We start from the raw sequence: 9876 nt of genomic DNA on the forward strand, positions 1-9876 counted from the left end.
CAAAGGGATTGGCATGCTCAACATCACTTGAGATGCAGCCTTTTCACCATATGTACACACTGTTCAGCATGGCAAACATGTACATGGGAATACATGCAGATTTCCTATATTTCTGTCACATGTGAGGGAGCCCTCACACCACCCAAATACATTTCAGGGTGGACCAGAATGTGTCAGGCTGACACTACTGGGCTTGGAGTCATTGTTCCCAAATTTATAAAAAGAGAAAGACAGAGACAGAGAGAGTTGGGGGAGGGGGGTTATGACTCTCTCAAGCTAGCATGTCACTTTAAGAAAATGTTTCTGTTCAATGATTTTCATAGTTAACAAGGGTACCTACAACATCTTTGTTTTCAATTCATAGAGTCCTTTCTACAAGTCAGTTGTATTCAGTGTGAGGCACTGCTGTCATAGACCTTGTGAGGTTGTAGGAGAGCAAATTGGGGAGGGGGGAAGAGAAAGAAGGCGGGTAATGATCTTTCATTCTTTCGCTTAGTAGGATGTGACTTTTTTGACAGCCTTCTCACAGAGACCACTTTTCCGCGCTCTCTTTGCATGCTGTGGGAGAGTCCAGCGTTCAAAGCACCAGCCATTTCCCCTCCCCTCCTTCTCAGAGGTATGTCACTGGAGTAAATAAACAGTAGGGCTAGGCTTGAGCATCTCAATCAATCCCTCCCCCAGGCATGACAACGCCCACCTGTGCCCCACAGTGCCTGTGTTGTACTGACACCAGCAAAGTGGCGCCTTTAACATTATAGAATTGTTTTACTTTTTGTGTGTGACAGTGAACTGCCTTTGGTCATTCAGAAGTGAGACAGAAAGTTGGGAATGAAATATATATCTATATATTTAAAGCACAAATAAAATACCCGTCCCAAACCACCCCGTCCCCCTAGCACTGCCCCTTCTACCTACCTAGCTACAGCGTTGGCCCAGGTGGTCCCTTCCTGCCCTTGCAAACGTCTGCAGCAGTCAGGAGCCAGACAATTCTGCCTGCAGGAGGACTGCCAACAAGCCAACACCAGTTACAACAGCCCTCCCCTTGTCCCACCCTGCTGCTGCCAGTGCCAGCCCCCTCTCCTCCCTTGACAGGGCAGCACAGTGGAATTCTTCTTCGCTGGACAAAAAAACAACACCCCTTGTAGTGCTCCATAATCCCTATTCCCCCTCCTGGTGCCCCTCTCTTCCCAAAGCTGCTGTTGTTTCTCAGGGGCTGCTGGGGACCAGGGACCACATTCTCTCCCCTCACTTTGCAAACTAGTGTCGTCTTCTAAGTGGCTGTTTGTCTTGAAGCCATCGCATCTGCCACACCAGGGAGGCTGCTCTCTCTTGCCAGTTGCTTTCGCTCTCCCAAGCTGTGCTGGGCTCGCCTTTCCCCCTGCCACAACTGACCTGGAATCCACAGGTGCCCTTCCACACCACCCTTGTTCTTTAAACCAGGACAGATTTCCGGGCTCGTCATCCTTGACGTTCGCTGCTCGGCGGCAGTAAAGCACTTGCTTTGCACTCCCAAGGAGGGCCATAGGCTCAACACCCCACCGCACCTGCCTGTGCCTGCAGTTTAAAAGGGTTGTCAGAAAGTATGGCAGTCTAGAAAATAGCCTTCCTTGCCTGAGGCCTTGGAGAGCCACTGCTAGCCAGAGCTAGGTGGACCTGTGGTATAAGGTAGGACCATACCTCCATCAATAGTCATCAAGGAAAGGCAAATGGCACCTCCAAAACAGATGGTGCAACTTTTTGCTGGTGTACTTGGTTTTTTTGTTTCGTTTTTGTTTTTTTGTAAGTGCTGCCCTTACTTACCTGAACAACCTTGCAGGGCTCTAAGGAAGGACCTGTGCCTCTCGCCTCTTAACTTACACTGGTATCTGAAGAGGTGTGCATGCACACAAAAGCTCATACCAATAACAAACTTAGTTGGTCTCTAAGGTGCTACTGGAAGGAATTTTTTTATTTTGTTTCGACTGGATGAAGAGTTGGGGTTGCTCAGCCCCAACATTTGAAACACAGCAAGCCCCCTTCCACTTGAGGCAAGCCGATGGCTCCTTGCTAGGGTTGCTATATTTCAAAAAGTAAAAACCAGGACACCCCGGTTGAGCTTTTTAAAAATCTTTTTTTTACAATAATGCGATTTTTCACCCGCCTTTCTGAAATTCCCCCCAGACATCACTTCCGCCTTTGAAATCCCAGATGTATGGCAATCCTTTCCTTGACTCAAGCAACAAGTTCTGAGTCCTATTGCAGGCCAGCAAACCTTCAGTTACTTACTTTATTTCCTTATTTGTTCTGTTATCAAGAGTGTCATTTGGAGAGAGGGCCACATTACATGTGATGCGATGAATCCACGATCAGATCCTCTGGTGCCATTATTATTATTATTATTATTATTATTATTATTATTATTATTAGTTTGTTTAAAAAGAGCTGTCAAGAGGCAATTGGCTCAAAGAAGCTGTACTGGCCTGGGTACATTTGCCCCCTCATCTCCGTCCCACTTTCCAGATCAACTTGGGCCTTCCTCCAAGCAGACAATAACCACTTTGGGAGCATAATGGGGGCACCTGTCTTTTCCCTCAGTGGGGCTGATATCTGCTGGTGAAGACCATCAAAGGAGCCGACTCCTAGGAGCCGAGGTCCCTTCGCCCTCCCACCAATAAAATATTTGAGGGGGCAGAGGCACCCCTAAGTTGATGAACATTGCCATTCATATGCTGTGTGCATATGCACATATGCGCCATGTCATGTGGTGGATTATGCTGGGCGGGGCTTATCTGCCATCCCAATAATTTATTCTAGTTGGCATCTCTGAAGACCATTAAGCAGGTAAATGGTGCTTTGAGAAGGTATTCAAAACAGAGGAGGTGGAATCAGCAGAAGGAAAAGTGGAAAAAACACCAGAGCCAAAAGTGGGCTGGCACCGCTTCTCCCTCCCTCCCTCTGTCACCCCTCCCTGCTGTTTCCCCCCTTCTTGTTACCTGCATGAAATTAGGCTGAGCCTAAGGTCTCAGGATGCTCACCTCTGGGTTAGGCACAGCTGCTGCCCTGGGCCAATTCATCCAGCCCCCACAGCTACTTTTGAATTTCTCTGAACAGGGACCTCCTATGATAGGCTTCCTCAACGTCAGCCCTCCAGATGTTTTGAGACTACAATTCCTACCATCCCTGACCACTGCTTCTGCTAGCCAGGGATCATGGGAGTTGTAGGCCAAAAACATCTGGAGGGCCGAGGTTGAGGAAGCCTGTCCTATGACATCTGCAGGCAAATTGCCTTGGTTGTTGTACCTTCTCTGCCCCAAACACAATGCATGGATCACGCAGCCCCCACAGCAACTGCCCCGCCACCGCCACACGCACGTGAGGCTGCAAATCTGTTCTAGGGAGGGCCCCTTTATCAGCTGTGTTATGCCCACCACCAGAAAGAGACTTGTTTTCTGTCTCCAAGCCCAGCAAGGGAACCCCAGGGGAAATAGCCACCCCTCCTCCTGCCCCGCCTTTGCCCCATGCCTGGTGAAGGGGGGTTGTCTTCCAATGCTGGGCGAAATAATTTTGCTTCCTTAACCTCATTGAACAAAAGGTTCTTGAGGAAAGGAAGCTATTTTGGTCTCTCTGAGGTTTATTTATAGGCCCTTTCAATGCCTGAAAGGGAAAGTGATTCATCCCCCAACACAGTGTATTTGCTGAGCTGCTCCCCTCCCCCCACTTCCACCAAATCCCTCCTGATCTGGCCTTTACGCTCTGTGGATAATAACACGGTTTCTAACCTCAGTGCTGTGTGATCATCACAGCACCTTTTTGCCTCATTATCAGGGAGTGGGTCCCATTGGAGAGTTAGTCCCCCTGCTAGCTTGTTAACACATTACGTGGCCCTACCCTCCTCACAGTGACATCCATTGAGGCAGATGTGGGAGGTGAAGGGAATAACACACACTCACAACCAGTCGGCTGGTGCCCTGAGGCAGATAATTTGAGGGGCTAAGTCGACTCCAGAATGAGGCAAGCTGAGGAATATGCTTCAAGAGGCAGATAGACTTTGCAGAATACAAAAGGATGGGTCCCTTCCATCAAGTAAAAAAAAAAAAAGGTAAAGGACCCCGAACAGTTAATTCCAGTCACAAACGACTCTGGGGTTGTGGCGCTCATCTCGCTTTACTGGCCGAGGGAGCCAATGTTTGTCCGCAGACAGTTTTTCCATGTCATGTGGCCAACATGACTAAGCTGCTTCTGGTGAACCAGAGTAGTGCACGGAAACACCGTTTACTTTCCCGCTGGAGCGGTACCTATTTATCTGCTTGCACTGGTGTGCTTTTGAACTGCTAGGTTGGCAGGAGCTGGGACAGAGCAATGGGAGCTCACCCCATCCCAGGGATTTGAACCGCCGACCTTCCGATCGGAAAGCCCAAGGCTCAGTGGTTTACACCACAGAGCCACCTGCGTCCCCTTCCATCAAGTAACTTCCATCTAAAATTCAGTGTGAGAAAGTCACAAAAACAGGGGGCGGAGTGCAGAGAGTGGCCAACCCGCTCCCCTGCAATCCCCTGCTGCCAAGCAGGGCCACGCCATGCTGTGCCCCTGCCTGCCCACAGCCCTTGGTGGGCACAACAGGCATTCACCTGAATGGCACATTCACGCTGCCTTCCAGCCCTGAGCTACATTGTGGTGTTGCAAGGCTGCATGAGGAGGATGCAACAGGCATGGGCCCTGAACAGGAAGGGTGCATGTCCTCCTTACTCAGCCCTGCATGGGGCTGGCAGGGTGACAAAGAGTAAAATGTGTCTCCCCAATGCACTCGGGGCCACCACCCCTGGCTCTCCCCACACAATGCCACTGACAGAAGCAGAGGAGGAAGCTGCTGGCAAGAGTAAACAGGGAAGGAATGTGGAATGCAAACCATCAGGAAGTTCTCCTGCAGAAGGAGGCGTTGTGTGAGAGAACGGCAGTGAACTTTGCAGTTGGTGCTGGAACTCAGCATAAACCCTCGTTCTCTTAGGGTGGCAATGGCATCCACCTAAGAAGGGCTGGAACTGATTTCTAGTGGGGGGGAAAACCCTGGTTGCACCCCATTTTAAGAAGTGGGAAAGGTGTCATTTGTTTTTTTCTATTTGAAGGCCAGCTGTTCCAGCACTTGCCATTTCTGTTCCCCCTTCACACAAGAGTTGCTCCCAGGGCTATTGCATGGATTTTCTCACACTGAGAACAGCTCTTTGGATATCTTCATGGGGTGTGGGAGGGGGTGGAGCAGGGGTGCTAAAATATGAGTAAAATTAAATCATGGTCAGTTTGTCCCTGACTTTTCTGTTTGACAACGTTCAACAGCTCAGACTGTGAGATATTCTGCAGCATGGCTGTGCAATTTTTCTTTGTATTTGTTTTTGTTTTGACAAGCTAATGCTGTTCTTGGCTGCATCAGCAGAAGTATAATGTCCAGATCAAGGGAAGTAATTGTTGTTGTTGTTTAGTCGTTTAGTCGTGTCTGACTCTTCGTGACCCTATGGACCAGAGCACGCCAGGCACTCCTGTCTTCCACTGCCTCCCACAGTTTGGTCAAACTCATGCTGGTAGCTTCAAGAACACCATCCAACCATCTCGTCCTCTGTCGTCCCCTTCTCCTTGTGCCCTCAATATTTCCCAACATCAGGGTCTTTTCCAGGGAGTCTTCTCTTCTCATGAGGTGGCCAAAGTATTGGAGCCTCAGCTTCAGGATCTGTCCTTCCAGTTGGAGAACAGCCTTTACCAAAGGTGTCATGGACTTTGAAGATACTCAAACTCAGAACGCAAGGGAGAAATGTGCTAAGAGAAAGCCATGCTTGGCAAATCCACACTGTGCTCCCACCCGGGACTCCCACCCGGGAACCAACATCCCCACTGTGGAAGGACGTGTGGGTCCAGAATTGGCCTCCACACTCACTTATGGGCTCATTGTTAAAACTGTGTTTATGGAAGACAATCTTACTCGGCTACAAGTGATCACCAAAGAAGAAAGAGGTGACAGATCCCAACACAACTTGGCGAGACCCCTCAAAATGGTGAGACCCTCCTTCCACTGATGAGGGAACCTGCTGGGAAGTGGGACCCACAAGGATCCCCAGTGAGATCTTCTCAGTTTCTGGCACCGGAAATCCTGCTTCACTTTCTGGCAGATGCCTGACTGCACTTGGTAGCTCTGAGGCAAAGACAGGAATGGTTTTCTCTTTAAGAGAACCCTGTTCAAGATTATCTTGCCTTATAGAAGTGCCTTGGCGTAGCTCAGGCAGGGCCAGCGCCAGACTTGGGAGCCTTGGCATGGTGCCACTGATTGTCCTCCACCTCACAAAGTATAGTTCCTTGCTCTAACTATAGGCCAAGGCATTGCAATATGAGCTGGCTGGAAGCCACAGGTGAGAACTGAGCTTTGCTCTTGTTCAAAAGCAGCGTTGCTGCCAGCCCACTACTGAAATGGCCATCAAGGGGAGACCAGTGAGTGGAGGCATGGCCAGATCAGGCTGATAAGAGGCTCTTCTGTCTGCTGGCACTGGGCTTGTGTGGCTGCCATTCATGGAATTCCTCTGCCCACATGAGGTGGTGATGGCTAATGAATTGATCATTGCCACTGAATACCATTCCTGTCCTTTGGATTTGCATGAGAGCCATTAGAGTCTATGGCAGTGGTTCTCAACCTGTGGGTCCCCAGATGTTGTTGGACTACAACTCCCATCATCCCTAAGCCAAAGCTGGCTAAGAATGATGGGAGTTGTAGTCAGTGGCATAGCGTGGGTTGTCAGCACCCGGGGCAAGGCAAGTAATTTGCGCCCCCGAACCCGTGGATTTGCGCCCCCGAACCCGTGGATTTGCGCCCCCGAACCCTAACCCCCAGATGTTGCGCCCGGTGCGGCCGGCCCCCCCTGCACCCCCACGCTACACCACTGGTTGTAGTCCAACAACATCTGGGGACCCACAGGTTGAGAACCACTGGCCTAAGGCTTAGATAATGAGTGGAGCCATGCCTCTCTGCTGGAGCCTACACCTTGCATGCAGAAAGATCCAAGTTCAGTCCTTGGCTTCTCCTCTTGGGATGATCTGGGTAGTAGCAGGTGATAGGAGAGACCCTTCTCTGCCTGAAAACCTGGAGAGCTCCTCCCAGCCAGAGAATATGATATTGGATTAAAATAGATAACTAAGGCCGTTTCCTATGTTCCTGCAGCAGTCTCCACTGAAATGAGCGAGGCAGATGAACAAACCAGTCAATTTAGTCATCTGTTGTGCATTTTGCAGTGTTGACAACCTTTCTGACGTAGCCAAGATAGTTTTAATAGATGCAGAGATGCATTTTGAAGCAAAAAAAAAGGTTTGCCGTGAAATCTCAAAAGCCTTGTTTTCCATCAGGAGGATGGGTGTTCTTTCATTCCAGCTCGAATGGGTGCAAATACGATTGGAGAGCGGATCCAACGTAGGCTCAGAACAAGAGCGAAGCAAATGGGTCCGTTGGCTCTTTTCAAAGTGTCTCATGACTGTCGGACAGTCTCACACTGCTCGATTTGCCGACACTTGGGACTGGCCGCTCAGTCCTTTTGTGGAAGAATCAGTAGAGGGCAGCACAGGTACAGCAGTGGTGCTGGCCTGGTGCCTTGAGATGCAGTCAGCACAGCTGCAGGGAGCTTGGCCCTGGAGGTGGGACACGGCGGGGAAGGAGATGGCAGGCGTGGCCTGCAGCTGCTCTAGGGCTTGCCAGAAAAGAGCTGGCTAGCCCAGGCCAGGCCCAGATCTTCTGAATTGCTTTCCAGTCATCTGGTGGTTGGTTGGTGGGCATTCCTGAAAGCAGAAAGAGGCGCTCCCTTTGCCCCCTTCACCCCAGAGCAGCAGAGCCATGCAAGGTGTCCGTTGCATGTCAAGATCCAGGAGACGTTTTGGCATGAACTCTTTTCCTCTCAATTCATTGGAACTTCTTCTGTCACCAGAGTTAGGAGCAGGGTAGTGGGTGCGGGGAAGAGGAGAATCTAAGCATTCTCTCCATCTGTAAGCTACCCGAGACTGTAAAAAATGCAGCCAGAATGTCCCAACTGTTAAGCTTCCACACAGACGCATCTCTTCCACTTGCTCCCAGCCATGCCCCAGCTCCAGCTAATCACTTTGGGATCGGGAATTTATTTTTAAAATGGATTTATCCTGAGATTGTCTTGTGGTTGTCAATATGTTGCGGCCTGACTTGTGCTGCAGTTGTAAGAATGCAAGGGCCTTGGAAGAGCCTGTTGGGGCAGGTGGGCCCATCTAGCCTTGCATACAAATTTTCACAGTGGCCATCCAGATGCCTCTGGGACTCCCTGCAACTGTTATTCAGAGAGATATTGCCTCCAACACTGGGGGTTGTACACAGGCATTGCGGCTAGAGGCCACTGATAGCCTTATCCTCCAGACACACACACCCCAGGTTGGTGGCCCAGAAGGAGCGTTTCCACACCCATCGTTCAGCCCGGACACTGAGGTCCAGCTCTGAGGGCCTTCTGTGGAACACCATCAGATGTCAAGTAAATAAACAACTACCTGATTTTTAGAATACATCTGAAGGCAGCCCTGTTTAGGGAAGTTTTTAATGTTTGATGTTTTATCGTGTTTTAAATATTCTGTTGGGAGCTGGGGAAACCCAGCTAGATGGGTGGAGTATAAATAAATGTTTATCATCATCATCATCAACATTACTACAGCTTGTGGTGATGAACTCCATGCTGAACTGTTTGAAGAAGTGTTTGATTGTGTCCACCTTGAATATTCCAACATTAAGTTCATTGGGTGGCCCCAGATTCCATGCAAGGATAGTAAGGCACAATGAAGATCCAGAAAAGTGAATAAAAGCCATGTTTCCTCCAAGAATGGAATCCATCCCTTTTTATTTCCTGCCCCTTTGAACTGTGTGTCCAGGAAGTCCTGGGCCAGCTGGAGTGACAGTGCGAGCAGCCCTTGGATTCAGGTGAATCCGGGAAGAATAACAGCCATCCATTCTTGTTCTGACATATTAGAAGGAGATAAGGTCAGTTGTAGCTGGGGCAACTTTGAGTAGCTGTGTCCACATGTGTAGAGGCAAGGGTACCCAGGTAACCTAAAAAAGAGCTATAGTCAGTTGCAAATGGGGGAATCTTGGCAAGGATTTAATGTGAGGAGGATGTGGGTACAGCTAGGCACGTAAGGGTTGTAGGGGAGGATGTAATTGTTGTACATTTGAGTGCAACTCAGCATGCAAAAGAAGGGTTTGAATGGAGTTCAGACAGAGTTAGGAACCTCCAGATCCCAAGCTATCCCCGTACTTTTATCTCTAGGCTGACTTCTCTCTCTTTGTTCTTTAGACTGATACATCTTAGGTTACATTCTGTTTGCAATTTCTTTCTCCTCCTCATTGTCTCTTGGACCTCAAGATGAGAAGTCACCTTTCAGCTGTCCTTTGAGAGAGTAAAGGATTGAGCATGGCTGCCGTGTCCTTCTCGTTAGACTAGAACTATAAACCTTTTCTGTCCAAGTTATATATTTCCTACAATAAACAACTTTATTATTTTCTTACCTACAAGCATCTCTCTCTGTGTTTAATTGCAATAAGTAAAGTCTGCTCTCTAACCAAAGTTCACAAGCCAGGCACTGCTTACTGTGAATACTAATGGACTTCAGTAGATAATTGGCCCAGATAGCCCAATAGTGACAACGTGATAATTAAAGATGCAAAGCACCCCTTAATTGCTGGAGTGCTAGATGTATGTGGCATATCCAGGCGCTGATGCCTAAAACCCAAGTCAGTCAAAATTTTATATTTAGAACTTCTAACCAAGCCCAACCAGACTCCACAAGCGACCAAAAGAGTTATTCAATTGGCTATATTTTAAAGGGTATGAACAAACAATGTGCAGTTTGAAAGGTGTGTCC

General features: G+C 48.9%; 1 long non-coding RNA gene across 3 annotated transcripts in view; it reads right to left on the reverse strand.

Annotated features, from left to right (window-relative positions):
* LOC309522120 overlaps nt 1-999 on the reverse strand; it is a 35096-nt gene extending 34097 nt beyond the window's left edge. For all 3 annotated transcript variants that reach the window (XR_014214862.1, XR_014214863.1, XR_014214864.1), the window contains exon 1: nt 916-999. This is a non-coding gene — a long non-coding RNA (uncharacterized lncRNA). The remainder of the gene's footprint in view (nt 1-915) is intronic.
* Nucleotides 1000-9876: the final 8877 nt, after the last annotated feature.

The sequence above is a fragment of the Podarcis vaucheri genome, assembly GCF_965113315.1.
Source record: "Podarcis vaucheri genome assembly, chromosome: 17".
Taxonomy (NCBI): Eukaryota; Metazoa; Chordata; class Lepidosauria; order Squamata; family Lacertidae; genus Podarcis; species Podarcis vaucheri.